This window comes from Staurois parvus, unplaced genomic scaffold, assembly GCF_062004578.1.
Source record: "Staurois parvus isolate SC_StPar_1 unplaced genomic scaffold, SC_StPar_1.0 ptg001098l, whole genome shotgun sequence".
Taxonomy (NCBI): Eukaryota; Metazoa; Chordata; class Amphibia; order Anura; family Ranidae; genus Staurois; species Staurois parvus.
Window position 1 is genome coordinate 223,729 of NW_028318894.1, and position 15,564 is coordinate 239,292.

Sequence of the window (15,564 nt, forward strand, 5' to 3'; positions counted from 1 at the left end):
TTGGTTCCCCCAAACCAGGACTCCGCCCACATCAGGCAGCTTGGTCTCTGAGGAGCTTACAATTCCACCCTCAAGGGAACTAGGAAATGGCTCCTCTGATCTCCTACCAGGTCATTTCTTTATTCATGGACCTTAGTCAGAGAGTGAGGAAACAACCAGAACTGTCTTTTATAGGAGGGACAGTGATGAGGGGATTATAGGACGAGGGTCCCCACCCCCTCTATCACTCATCGCCATCTTCCCAACACAAGAAGTACTGCACTTCCTTATTTAGTCCATGATTTAGTCATGAAGAACAGCGGGGCTGAGCCCCACCAGAGGTCAGAGAGTGAGGATGGGGGGAGAACAACCAAGATGAAGACTGGACTGATCCTGAAGACCACCATCATTGGGGTATTGACTCCTCCCTCATTATCACTTTCTGTTTAAGGGTCCAAAGTTGGAGGATGTTATCACATTATTATCACCATGTAAAAGTCTGTGCTCCAATCACATCATCCGATATAAAATGTCCAGCTGGGAGGAAATGGGGGGAACAAAAGTGCCAGGGATCTCCTCGATCCCCGCCGCGATGGTCCCGGCGCAGGCACAGTGTGCCGCCCTGTGCAGGGACTCGGGCACTAGGTCTGGGCCGGCCGCGGCGTTCGAGTTTGCGCATGCGCAGTAGAAGCCGCGGCCGCCCGCTGGGCACCAATGGCAGCGCAGGGTGGGATATTTAAATGGCCCAGAGCTGTCATTCAGTGCCTTCTGGTCTTCCCTGTATCCTGTATCTGCGAACCTGTGAATTGTAAGTTGCTGACCCGGATTGTATTCTCCTGCCCTGACCCTTGCTTTGCCTGACCTCTCTCTTGAATTCCCCCTATTGGATCTGACCTGCTGTTACTGACCTGACATGTGACCCGACTATTCTCTGCCTGCTGCCTTGTACCGTACCGTCCTCTCTGTTACCGACCCCGCTTGTCTGACTTCGCACCTGCTCAGCCATCCATCCATCCCTCCCAGTGGGGTCTTCTGACCTCCTCATATCAGGCTCTTCCCCGTGGGAGCCCTCGGCGTATACCACTACCACTGATGGGTTTACCCAGTAGCCACGACCTGGTCTCGGGGAGCTCCAAGTCCATCCCCACCATCAGGGGCCCTGGTGAACAAGCACCCTGGGACTTAGACTCCGTGCTCTGGGAACGCCTATTTAGTGGAGTGCTAGTGGTACCACCGGGTGGTCCATTACAGTACCAGAAGGCCATGACGGAGCCTCGAGGAGGACCCTGGAGGAAGTTTCCCCCGCTGGAGGAAGTTTGTAGGCACCTGGCTACCCTGACACAAGCTGTAAACGTATTACAGGACAGATGTTTACAGATTGAAAATCGGTTCCAGGCCTGCACTATATCTGTCCCTGCACCACAGGCTCCGGTCCCTGCACCTCCGCCTGTAGCGGCCCCTGAGCCCGCTTCAGGGGCTCCTGCACCACTTCCTATGGCCGAACCCCGAGTACCCTTACCGGAGCGTTTTCACGGGGACCGCACACACTTCAGGTCGTTCCGTGAGTCCTGCCTTCTCTACTTCGAGTTACAACCTCGTACCTTTTTGACGGAATCAGTAAAGGTGGGGTTTGTCATCTCCCTCCTGCAGGGTGAACCCCAAGACTGGGCCCACCGACTAAGAGGGAACAACAACCCCCACCTAGGCTCAGTTAACGTTTTTTTTGACGCAATGGCCATCTTATACGATGACCCACAGCGGGCAGCTTCGGCTGAAGCAATCTTGTACACGCTCCGGCAGGGCCGACGAGCGGCAGAGGAATACGCCTCTGATTTTAGGCGTTGGATGGGGGACACACGCTGGAACGAGTTTGCTCTTGTGCACCAGTTCCGTATGGGCCTGTCAGAGGCCCTGAAAGACGAGCTCGCCCGGGTAGAAATGCCTGAGGCGCTAGAAGACTTAATTGCACTAACCATCAAGATTGACCGTAGACTGCGGGAATGCAGGTTTGAGAGGTCCAGTCAGGGTCGTGGAATTTCCTGGGGGTCTTTCCAGGGTCCCAGCCAATCCACTAGGCCACATTTCCAGAACCCACCACCGGAGGATACTCCTGAACCCATGCAGCTAGGCCTAGCACGACCTAAGCTATCTCCAGAGGAACGCCAGCGCAGACGCTCCCAGAACCTATGCCTCTACTGTGGTGAAGCTGGTCACATGGTACGATCCTGTCCGCAGAAACTGAGTAAGTGCACCTCTTCTTCCTTATCTGTTGGCGATGTTCATTATTCCCAATACTTAGTTGTACCCCTCTCCTTTCAGCTGCCAGAAAGGACCGTGGAAGTGACAGCCATAATTGACTCGGGGGCATGCAGCTGTTTTGTAGATATTAATTTTGCTCACCAGCAGGGTATTCCCCTCCAACCAAAAGAAAAGGGGTTCAACATATTTCTGGCCGATGGGTCCCGGATAAGATCAGGGGTGGTTAACCAGGAGACCCCTTCCATTGCCACCACCATTGCCAGCCAACACCAGGAACTCCTCCGCTTGGATGCTATCGTATCACCCCTTTTCCCAGTCATTCTGGGGCTCCCATGGTTACGGGCTCATAACCCCCAAATTGACTGGGAGACCAGGGTAGTCTCGTTCCCTTCCCCATGCTGTTGGGAACACTGCCGCACTTTGGACCTGGGGGTCCCCCAGGTCCTCGTGTGCTTGGAAGGGGATGCCGACTTAAGGCAGGTCATTCCTGCAAGCCTATCAAGAATTCCTTGATGTATTCAGTAAACTGGGAGCAGATACTCTACCCCCCCACCGCCCGTATGACTGTCCGATTGACCTGTTACCTGGCTCAGAGATCCCTTTTGGGCGGATCTTCCCCCTTTCGGAGCTCGAATTGGGGGCTCTGAGGGAATACATTGAAGACAGCCTCCAGAAGGGATTCATCCGCCCCTCTACCTCTCCGGCAGGGGCAGGGATTTTCTTTGTAGAAAAAAAAGACAGGACCTTGAGACCGTGTATTGATTACCGGGAGTTGAATAGAGTCACAATCAAAAACCGTTACCCCCTGCCATTGGTACCAGAGTTATTTCAGAGTTTAAAGGCTGCAGTGGTGTTCACAAAACTGGATTTAAGGGGAGCTTACAACTTGGTTCGCATAAGGGAGGGGGACGAGTGGAAAATGGCATTCCGCACCCGCTTTGGCCACTTCGAATATCTGGTCATGCCGTTCGGTCTGTGCAATGCTCCGGCCACTTTCCAACACTTTGTGAACGACATTTTTAGGGATTTCCTGGATGTCTTTGTTATCATCTACTTAGACGATATTTTGATTTTTTCACCTTCTCTGGGGGAGCACAGAGTTCATGTAGCAAGGGTATTGGGGCGGTTGCGGCAGCACGTCTTGTACGCCAAGGCTGACAAATGTTGCTTTGAACAATCCAGCATTATTTTTCTGGGTCTGATTATCTCCACTGCGGGGGTCGCGATGGACCCTCAGAAAGTCTCTGCAATACTGGATTGGCCTGAACCCACAGACAGGAAAGGCGTCCAACGGTTTGTTGGGTTCGCAAACTTTTACCGCAAGTTCATCAAGAACTTCTCGGGTCTGGTCTCCCCCATTACTCAGCTAACCAAGCTTGGAACTCGGTTCAGGTGGACGCCAGAGGCGCAGGGAGCTTTTGAAGCTTTGAAGAAGCTATTCACCTCGGCACCCATCCTGGGTCACCCAGATGCCGCCTTACCCTACATCTTGGAGGTAGATGCATTGGAGAATGCAGTAGGTTCCATCCTATCCCAGCGAAAGGGCACCAGGGAATTGCTCCATCCTGTGGCATTCTTCTCACGGAAACTCACCCCGGCGGAAAGGAACTACGATATCGGCGATCGTGAACTTCTGGCTATTAAGACAGCGTTAGAGGAATTGAGGTACCTGCTGGAAGGTGCCTCACACCCCATCTTGATATTTACAGATCACAAGAATCTGGAGTACCTGAGGACCGCCAAACGCTTACGCCCACGACAGGCGAGATGGGCACTGTTCTTCTTAAGATTTAATTTCCACATTATGTACAGGCCGGGATCAAAGAATACAAAGCCAGATGTGTTGTCACGCATGTACGAGGACGCCAAGGAGGTCCCAGCGCCCGACACTATCCTGTCCTCGGGAAACTTCTTGGCGCTCCAGACGGACCTTCGGTCCAAGATAATGGAGGCATCCACGGCCATACCCATCCCAGCCGGGGTGCCCCTCCAGAACAAGGGGGGACTCCTATGGAAGGAGGATCGGATTATGGTGCCAGAGGAAACCCGAACCCTGGTCTTGGGACATTGCCATGACCACCCGATGGCAGGGCACTTTGGCTAGGCCAAGACCCTAGAGCTCCTCCGACGCTCCTTCTGGTGGCCTAATATGGCTAAAGATTGCAAACACTATGTAAAATCCTGCATCACCTGCCAGAGGAACAAACCATCAAGGTGCAAGGCTTGGGGTCGTCTGCGGCCTTTACCGATTCCCGAACGGCCTTGGCAGAAGATTTCGATGGATTTTATAGTCGAGCTCCCACCATCACTAGACCACACAGCAATCCTTGTGGTCGTGGACCGTTTATCTAAGATGGCCCACTTCATACCATTAAGGAAGACTCCATCGGCAGCCGAAACTGCGCGAGTATTCATTCAAGAAATTGTAAGACTGCACGGGGTCCCTAAAGACATTGTCTCAGACCGAGGGGTTCAGTTTACCTCAAGATTTTGGAGGGCTCTGTGTAAAGCCCTGGACATCCAACTGTCCCTCTCTTCTGCATTCCACCTTCAGTCCAACGGACAGACCGAAAGAACCAACCAGACTCTGGAGCAATACCTGCGCTGCTATACATCTTTTGCCCAGGATGACTGGATACCACTTCTACCCTTGGTGGAATTCGCGTACAACAACGCGTGCCATTCGGCAACGGGGCAGTCCCCGTTCTTTTCCAATTATGGGTTTCACCCTATCTTCCTCCCGGACTTGGTCCCTGAATGCCCAGTTCCAGCAACGCAGGATACATTGACATTCTTCTCCTCGAACAACAAGAAGCTACAGGAAGCCATCATTCGGGCCCAAGAAGACTACAAGAAGGCATTTAACAAGAAACGAAGGGGAGATCTGGTATTGCGGTCCGGAGAGAAGGTTTGGTTGTCTACATCCAACTTAAAGATGCTTTGCCCCTCAAAGAAATTGGGACCTAAATTTATAGGACCCTTTTGCGTTAAGCGGATGGTCAACGAGGTGGCTTACGAACTTGTCCTCCCTGACACACTCAAGATCCACCCAGTCTTCCATGTGTCCCTGCTGAAGCCAGTGATCCCAGATGCCTTCCCTGACCGAGAATCTAGACCTCCGGAGGCCATAACGGTCGAAGGAGAAGAAGAATTTGAGGTAGAAACAATCCTGAAGTGCCGAAGGAGGGGGGGCCAGACCCAATTCCTAATCAAATGGAAGGGCTACGGCCCTGAGGACAATTCTTGGGAACCAGCCCATAATGTCTATGCACCCAGACTTGTCCAGAGGTTTTTTCGCGATCACCCGTGGTGGAGAGATCGGGTGGGCATCCGGAGGTTGCCCGTAGGGGAGGGCAATGTCAGGGATCTCCTCGATCCCTGCCGCGATGGTCCCGGCGCAGGCGCAGTGCGCCACCCTGTTCAGGCACTCGGGCACTAGGTCCGGGACGGCCGCGGCGTTCGAGTTCGCGCATGCGCAGTAGAAGCCGCGGCCACCCGCTGGGCACCAATGGCAGCGCAGGGCGGGATATTTAAATGGCCCTGAGCTGTCATTCAGTGCCTTCTGGTCTTCCCTGTATCCTGTATCCTGCGAACCTGTGAATTGTAAGTTGCTGACCCGGATTGTGCTCTGACCTTGCTGTATTCTCCTGCCCAGACCCTTGCTTTGCCTGACCTCTCTCTTGAATGCCCCCTATTGGATCTGACCTGCTGTTACTGACCTGGCGTGTGACCCGACTATTCTCTGCCCGCTGCCTTGTACCGTACCGTCCTCCCTGTTACCGACCCCGCTTGTCTGACTTTGCACCTGCTCAGCCATCCATCCATCCATCCCTCCCAGTGGGGTCTTCTGACCTCCTCATATCAGGATCTTCCCCGTGGGAGCCCTCGGCGTATAACACTACCACTGATGGGTTTACCCAGTAGCCACGACCTGGTCTCGGGGAGCTCCAAGTCCATCCCCACCATCAGGGGCCCTGGTGAACAAGCACCCTGGGACTTAGACTCCGTGCTCTGGGAACACCTATTTAGTGGAGTGCTAGTGGTACCGCCGGGTGGTCCCTTACAAAAAGAGAATCAATATTATGTGTATATATAGCAGTGGGGGAGGGGGGAGAGCAGAAGTCAGGAGTATGTAATGTACAACATAGAGTATATAATGCAGGGGTCAGGGATTTGTAATTTACAACAAAGTATATAGTGCAGGGGTCAGGAGTATGTAATGTACAATATAGAGTATATAGTGCAGGGGTCAGGAGTATGGAATGTACAACATTGAGTATATAGTGCAGGGGTCAGGAGTATGTAATGTACAACATAGAGCATATAGTGCAGGGGTCAGGAGTATGTAATGTACAACATAGAGTATATAGTGCAGGGGTCAGGAGTATGTAATGTACAACACAGAGTATATAGTGCAGGGGTCAGGAGTATGTAATGTACAACATAGAGTATATAGTGCAGGGGTCAGGAGTATGTAATGTACAACACACAGTATATAGTGCAGGGGTCAGGAGTATGTAATGTACAACATAGCGTATATAGTGCAGGGGTCAGGAATATGTAATGTACAACATAGAGAATATAGCGCAGGGGTCAGGAGTATGTAATGAACAACAGAATATAATGTGCAGGAGGTCAGGAGTATGTAATGTACAACAGAAAAAAAGTGCAAAGGGTCAGGAGTATATAATGTACAACAGAGTATATAGTGCAGGGGTCAGGAGTATGTAATGTACAACATAGAGTATATAGTGCAGGAGTCAGGAGTATGTAATGTACAACAGAGTATATAGTGCAGGGGCCAGGAGTATGTAATGTACAACATAGAGTATATAGTGCAGGGGTCAGGAGTACGTAATGAACAACAGAATATAATGTGCAGGAGGTCAGGAGTATGTAATGTACAACAGAGTATATAGTGCAGGGTTCAGGAGTATGTAATGAACAACAGAAAATAAAGTGCAGGGGGTCAGGAGTATGTAATGTACAACAGAGTATATAGTGCAGGGGTCAGGAGTATGTAATGTACAACATAGAGTATATAGTGCAGGGGTCAGGAGTATGTAAAGTACAACATAGAGTATATAGTGCAGGGGTCAGTGGTATGTAATGTACAACATAGAGTATATAGCGCAGGGGTCAGGAGTATGTAATGTACAACAGAGTATATAGTGCAGGGGTCAGGAGTATGTAATGTACAACATAGAGTATATAGTGCAGGGGTCAGGAGTATGTAATGAACAACAGAATATAAAGTGCAGGGGTCAGGAGTATGTAATGTACAATATACAGTATATAGTGCAAAGGTTAGGAGTATGTAATGTACAACAGAGAGTACATAGTGCAGGGGTCAGGAGTATGTAATGTACAATATACAGTATATAGTGCAAAGGTTAGGAGTATGTAATGTACAACAGAGAGTATATAGTGCAGGGGTCAGGAATATGTATTGCACAACAGAGTATATAGTTCAAGGGTCAGGAGTATGTAATGTACAACATAGAGTATATAGTGCGGGGGTCAGGAGTATGTAATGTACAACATAGAATATATAGTGCAGGGGAAAGGAGTATGTAATGTACAACAGAGTATATAGTGCAGGGGTCAGGAGTATGTAATGTACAACAGAGTATATAGTGCAGGGGTCAGGAGTATGTATTGTACAACATAGAGTATATAGTGCAGGGGTCAGGAGTATGTAATGAACAAGAGAATATAATGTGCAAGAGGTCAGGAGTATGTAATGTACAACATAGAGTATATAGTGCAGGGGTCAGGGGGATGTAATGTACAACAAAGTATATAGTGCAGGGGTCAGGAGTATGTAATGTACAACAGAGTATATAGTGCAGGGGTCCAGAGTATAGAATGTACAACATAGAGTATATAGTGCAGTGGTCAGGAGTATGTAATGTACAACAGAGTATAAAGTGCAGGGATCAGGAATACGTAATGTTCAACAGAGTATATAGTGCAGGAGTATGTAATGTACAAAATAGAGTATATAGTGCAGGGGTCAGAAGGATATAATGTACAACAGAGTATAAAGTGCAGGGATCAGGAGTATGCAATGAACAACAGAATATATAGTGCAGGATGTCAAGAGTATGTAATGTACAACATAGATTATATAGTGCAGAGGGCAGGAGTATGTAATGTACAACATAGACTATATAGTGCAGGGGTCAGGAGTATGTAATGTACAACATAAAGTATAAAGTGCAGGGGTCAGGAGTATGTAATGCACACCAAAGTATATAGTGCAGGGTAAGGAGTATGTCATATACAACAAAGATTATATAGTGCAGGGGTCAATAGTATGTCATGTACAACAGAGTATATAGTGCAGGGGTCAGGAGTATGTAATGTACAACAGAGTATATAGTGCAGGGGTCAGGAGGATGTAATGTACAACATAGAGTATATAGTGCAGGGCTCAGGAGTATGTAATGTACAACATAGAGTATATAGTGCAGGGGTCAGGAGTATATAATGTACAACATAGAGTATATAGTGCCGGGGTCAGGAGTATGGAATGTACAACATAGAGTATATAGTGCAGGGGTCAGGAGTATGTAATGTACAACATAGAGTATATAGTGCAGGGGTCAGGAGTATGTAATGTACAACATAGAATATATAGTGCAGGGGTCAGGAGTATGTAATGTACAACATAGAGTATATAGTGCAGGGGTCAGGAGTATGTAATGTACAACATAGAGTATATAGTGCAGGGGTCAGGAGTATGTAATGTACAACATAGAGTATATAGTGCAGGGGTCAGGAGTATGTAATGTACAAGTTATATAGTATAAGGGTCAGGACTCACAGTATTAGTATTCTGTAATCAGTGGAAGCTTAAATGTTTATTGAAGACAACATGTAGAGGTGAGTTGGGATTAAACCATCATGAAACAGGTTAGATAGGAAGTGAGCAAATCCTTGGACAGAGGGGGGGCGGTGGACGTGGTATACTTGGACAGAGGGGTGGTGGTGGACGTGGTATACTTGGACAAAGGGGTGGCGGTGGATGTGGTATACTTGGACAGAGGGGTGGCGGTGGACGCGGTATACTTGGACAGAGGGGTGGCGGTGGACGTGGTATACTTGGCCAGAGGGTGGCGGTGGACGTGGTATACTTGGACAGAGGGGTGGCGGTGGACGTGGTATACTTGGACAGAGGGGTGGCGGTGGACGTGGTATACTTGGACAGAGGGGTGGCGGTGGACGTGGTATATTTTGACAGAGGGGTGGCGGTGGACGTGGTATACTTGGACAGAGGGGTGGCGGTGGACATGGTATCCTTGGACACAGTTCCCCACACATGGCTAATGTGTAAGGTAAAGTCTATGGGCTGGAAAAATCTGAATGTAAATGGATAGAAAACTGGCTAAAAGATCGTATTCAGAGAGTAGTGGTTAATTTTTCATACTCTGAATGGTCTGGGGGTGTCAGTGGGGTACCCCAAGGGTCAGTATTATTAGTGGGGTACCCCAAGGGTCAGTGTTAGTGGGGTACCCCAAGGTTCAGTGTTATTAGTGGGATATCCCAGGGTTCAGTGTTATTAGTGGGGTACCCCAGGGATCAGAGTAATTAGTGGGGTACCCCAGGGTTCAGTGTTATTAGTGGGGTACCCCAAGGTTCAGTGTTATTAGTGGAATATTCCAGGGTTCAGTGTTATTAGTGGGGTACCCCAGGGATGAGTGTTATTAGTGGGGTACCCCAAGGTTCAGTGTTATTAGTGGGGTACCCCAAGGTTCAGTGTTATTAGTGGGGTACCCCAAAGTTCAGTGTTATTGGTGGGGTACCCCAAGGGTCAGTGTTATTGGTGGGGTACCCCAAGGCTCAGTGTTATTAGTGGGGTACCCCAAGGTTCAGTGTTAGTGGTGTACTCCAAGGTTCAGTGTTATTAGTGGTGTACCCCAAGGTTCAGTGTTATTAGTGGGGTACCCCAAGGCTCAGTGTTATTAGTGGGGTACCCCAAGGTTGTCTTATTAGTGGGGTACCCCAGGGTTCAGTGTTATTAGTGGGGTACCCCAAGGTTCAGTGTTATTAGTGGGGTACCCCAAGGGTCAGTCTTATTGGGGTACCCCAGGGTTCAGTGTTATTAGTGGTGTACCCCAGGGTTCAGTGTTATTAGTGGGGTACCCCAAGGGTCAGTGTTATTAGTGGGGTACCCCAAGGTTCAGTGTTATTAGTGGGGTACCCCAGGGTTCAGTGTTATTAGTGGGGTACCCCAAGGGTCAGTGTTATTAGTGGGGTACCCCAGGGTTCAGTGTTGGGACCCTTACTTTTTAATATATATATAAACAATATGGGGTGTGAGATTATAAATCCCATTCCAGTCTTTGCAGATGACACCAAGCTGTGCCGGGGAATAACGTCCTTACAGGATGTCTCCAACTTACAAGCCGACCTCAATGCTCTGTGTAATTGGGGGACTATGGGGCCAATGAGGGCTAATGGTGATACATGTAAGGTTCTGCACTGGGGGGGGCTAAGAATATGCATGGATCATACATATTAGGGGGGTACAACTGGGGGGGTCAATGGTGGAGAAGGATCTGGGGGGGGGGTCAATGGTGGAGAAGGTTCTGGAGGGAAATGGAGAAATATCTGGGGTGCAATGGTGGAGAGGGATCTGGAAAGGTCAATGGTGGAGAAAGATCTGGGGGGCCAATGGTGGAGAAAGATCTGGGGGGCCAATGGTGGAGAAAGATCTGGGGGGCCAATGGTAGAGAAATATCTGGGGAGGTCAATGGTGAAGAAGGATCTGGGGAGGTCAATGGTGAAGAAGGATCTGGGGGGGTCAATGGTGGAGAAGGATCTGGGGGGGTCAATGGTGGAGAAGGATCTGGGGGTTCTAGTAGATCACAAGTTAATATTGACATGCAATGCCAAGCTGCGTGTTCTAAAGCGAACAAAATCCTCTCTTGTATTAGGAGAGGTATAGACTCCAGAGAGAGAGATATCACCCCCCCCCCCCCCCCCCGGGTACAAATCATTAGTAAGACCTCATCTGGAATATGCAGTTCAGTTTTGGGCTCCAATTCACAAAAATAACATTGGGGAACTGGAGGAAATACAGAGAAGGGCAACCAAACTGATACGAGGCATGGAGGAGATCAGCTATGAGGAAAGATTAGAGGAACTGAATGTATTCTCTACTGAGAAGAGGAGATTAAGGGGGATATGATCTCCATGTATAATACATAAGGGGGGGATATGATCTCCATGTATAATACATAAGGGGGGGATATGATCTCCATGTATAATACATAAGGGGGATATGATCTCCATGTATAATACATAAGGGGGGATATGATCTCCATGTGTAATACATAAGGGGGATATGATCTCCATGTATAATACATAAGGGGGGATATGATCTCCATGTATAATACATAAGGGGGGGATATGATCTCCATGTATAATACATAAGGGGGATATGATCTCCATGTATAATACATAAGGGGGGATATGATCTCCATGTGTAATACATAAGGGGGATATGATCTCCATGTATAATACATAAGGGGGGATATGATCACCATGTATAATACATAAGGGGGATATGATCTCCATGTATAATACATAAGGGGGGATATGATCTCCATGTATAATACATAAGGGGGGGATATGATCTCCATGTATAATACATAAGGGGGGATATGATCTCAATGTATAATACATAAGGGGGGATATGATCTCCATGTATAATACATAAGGGGGGATATGATCTCCATGTATAATACATAAGGGGGGATATGATCTCCATATAAAATACATAAGGGGGGATATGATCTCCATGTAAAATACATAAGGGGGATATGATCTCCATGTATAATACATAAGAGGGGATATGATCTCCATGTATAATACATAAGGGGGGATATGATCTCCATGTATAATACATAAGGGGGATATGATCACCATGTATAATACATAAGGGGGGGATATGATCACCATGTATAATACATAAGGGGGGATATGATCACCATGTATAATACATAAGGGGGGGATATGATCACCATGTATAATACATAAGGGGGGATATGATCTCCATGTATAATACATAAGGGGGGATATGATCACCATGTATGACACATAAGGGAAGATATGATCTCCATGTATAATACATAAGGGGGATATGATCTCCATGTATAATACATAAGGGGGGATATGATCTCCATGTATGATACATAAGGGGGATATGATCTCCATGTATAATACATAAGGGGGGATATGATCACCATGTATGACACATAAGGGAAGATATGATCTCCATGTATAATACATAAGGGGGATATGATCTCCATGTATAATACATAAGGGGGGATATGATCTCCATGTATAATACATAAGGGGGGATATGATCTCCATGTATAATACATAAGGGAGACATGATCTCCATGTATAATACATAAGGGGGGATATGATCTCCATGTATAATACATAAGGGGGGATATGATCTCCATGTATAATACATAAGGGGGGGATATGATCTCCATGTATAATACATAAGGGGGGATATGATCTCCATGTATGATACATAAGGGGGAATATGATCTCCATGTATAATACATAAGGGGGGATATGATCACCATGTATGATACATAAGGGGGGATATGATCTCCATGTATAATACATAAGGGGGGATATGATCTCCATTTATGATACATAAGGGGGATATGATCTCCATGTATAATACATAAGGGGGGGATATGATCTCCATGTATAATACATAAGGGGGGATATGATATCCATGTATAATACATAAGGGGGGATATGATCACCATGTATAATACATAAGGCGGATATGATCTCCATGTACAATACATAAGGGGGATATGATCTCCATGTATAATACATAAGGGGGGATATGATCTCCATGTACAATACATAAGGGGGATATGATCTCCATGTATAATACATAAGGGGGGATATGATATCCATGTATAATACATAAGGGGGGATATGATCACCATGTATAATACATAAGGGGGATATGATCTCCATGTATAATACATAAGGGGGGATATGATCTCCATGTATAATACATAAGGGGGGATATGATCTCCATGTATAATACATAAGGGGGGATATGATCTCCATGTATAATACATAAGGGGGGTAGGATCTCCATGTATAATACATAAGGGGGGGGATATGATCTCCATGTATAATACATAAGGGGGGGATATGATCTCCATGTATAATACATAAGGGGGGGGATATGATCTCCATGTATAATACATAAGGGGGGATATGATCTCCATGTATGATACATAAGGGGGATATGATCTCCATGTATAATACATAAGGGGGATATGATCTCCATGTATAATACATAAGGGGGATATGATCTCCATGTATAATACATAAGGGGGGGATATGATCTCCATGTATAATACATAAGGGGGGATATGATCACCATGTATAATACATAAGGGGGGATATGATCTCTGTGTATAATACATAAGGGGGGGGGATATGATCACCGTGTAAAATACATAAGGGGGATATGATCACCATGTATAATACATAAGGGGGGATATGATCTCCATGTATGATACATAAGGGGGGATAAGATCTCCATGTATAATATAAAAGGGGGGGGGATATGATCTCCATGTATAATACATAAGGGGGATATTATCTCCATGTATAATACATAAGGGGGGATATGATCACCATGTATAATACATAAGGGGGGATATGATCTCCATGTATGATACATAAGGGGGATATGATCTCCATGTATGATACATAAGGGGGATATGATCTCCATGTATAATACATAAGGGGGGATATGATCACCATGTATAATACATAAGGGGGATATGATCTCCATGTATGATACATAAGGGGGGATATGATCTCCATGTATAATACATAAGGGGGATATGATCTCCATGTATAATACATAAGGGGGGATATGATCACCATGTATAATACATAAGGGGGGGATATGATCTCCATGTACGATACATAAGGGGGATATGATCTCCATGTATAATATATAAGGGGGGATATGATCACCATGTATGATACATAAGGGAGGATATGATCTCCATGTATGATACATAAGGGGGATATGATCTCCATGTATAATACATAAGGAGGGTATGATCTCCATGTATAATACATAAGGGGGGGATATGATCTCCATGTATAATACATAAGGGGGGATATGATCTCCATGTATGATACATAAGGGGGGATATGATCTCCATGTATAATACATAAGGGGTGATATGATCACCATGTATGATACATAAGGGGGGATATGATCTCCATGTATAATACATAAGGGGGGATATGATCTCCATGTATAATACATAAGGGGGATATGATCTCCATGTATAATACATAAGGGGGATATGATCTCCATGTATAATACATAAGGGGGATATGATCTCCATGTATAATACATAAGGGGGGGATATGATCTCCATGTATAATACATAAGGGGGGGATATGATCACCATGTATAATACATAAGGGGGGATATGATCTCCGTGTATAATACATAAGGGGGGGGGGATATGATCACCGTGTAAAATACATAAGGGGGATATGATCACCATGTATAATACATAAGGGGGGATATGATCTCCATGTATGATACATAAGGGGGGATAAGATCTCCATGTATAATATAAAAGGGGGGGGGATATGATCTCCATGTATAATACATAAGGGGGATATTATCTCCATGTATAATACATAAGGGGGGATATGATCACCATGTATAATACATAAGGGGGGGATATGATCTCCATGTATGATACATAAGGGGGATATGATCTCCATGTATAATACATAAGGGGGGATATGATCACCATGTATAATACATAAGGGGGATATGATCTCCATGTATGATACATAAGGGGGGATATGATCTCCATGTATAATACATAAGGGGGATATGATCTCCATGTATAATACATAAGGGGGGATATGATCACCATGTATAATACATAAGGGGGGGATATGATCTCCATGTATGATACATAAGGGGGATATGATCTCCATGTATAATATATAAGGGGGGATATGATCACCATGTATGATACATAAGGGAGGATATGATCTCCATGTATGATACATAAGGGGGATATGATCTCCATGTATAATACATAAGGAGGGTATGATCTCCATGTATAATACATAAGGGGGGGATATGATCTCCATGTATAATACATAAGGGGGGATATGATCTCCATGTATGATACATAAGGGGGGATATGATCTCCATGTATAATACATAAGGGGTGATATGATCTCCATGTATGATACATAAGGGGGATATGATCTCCATGT

At 46.2% G+C, this 15,564-nt stretch overlaps 1 protein-coding gene across 1 annotated transcript in view; it reads right to left on the minus strand.

The window, feature by feature from the left end:
- Window positions 1-15,564, minus strand: part of LOC149440265 (uncharacterized) — a 206,032-nt gene that overhangs the window by 135,360 nt on the left and 55,108 nt on the right. The window lies entirely within an intron of this gene.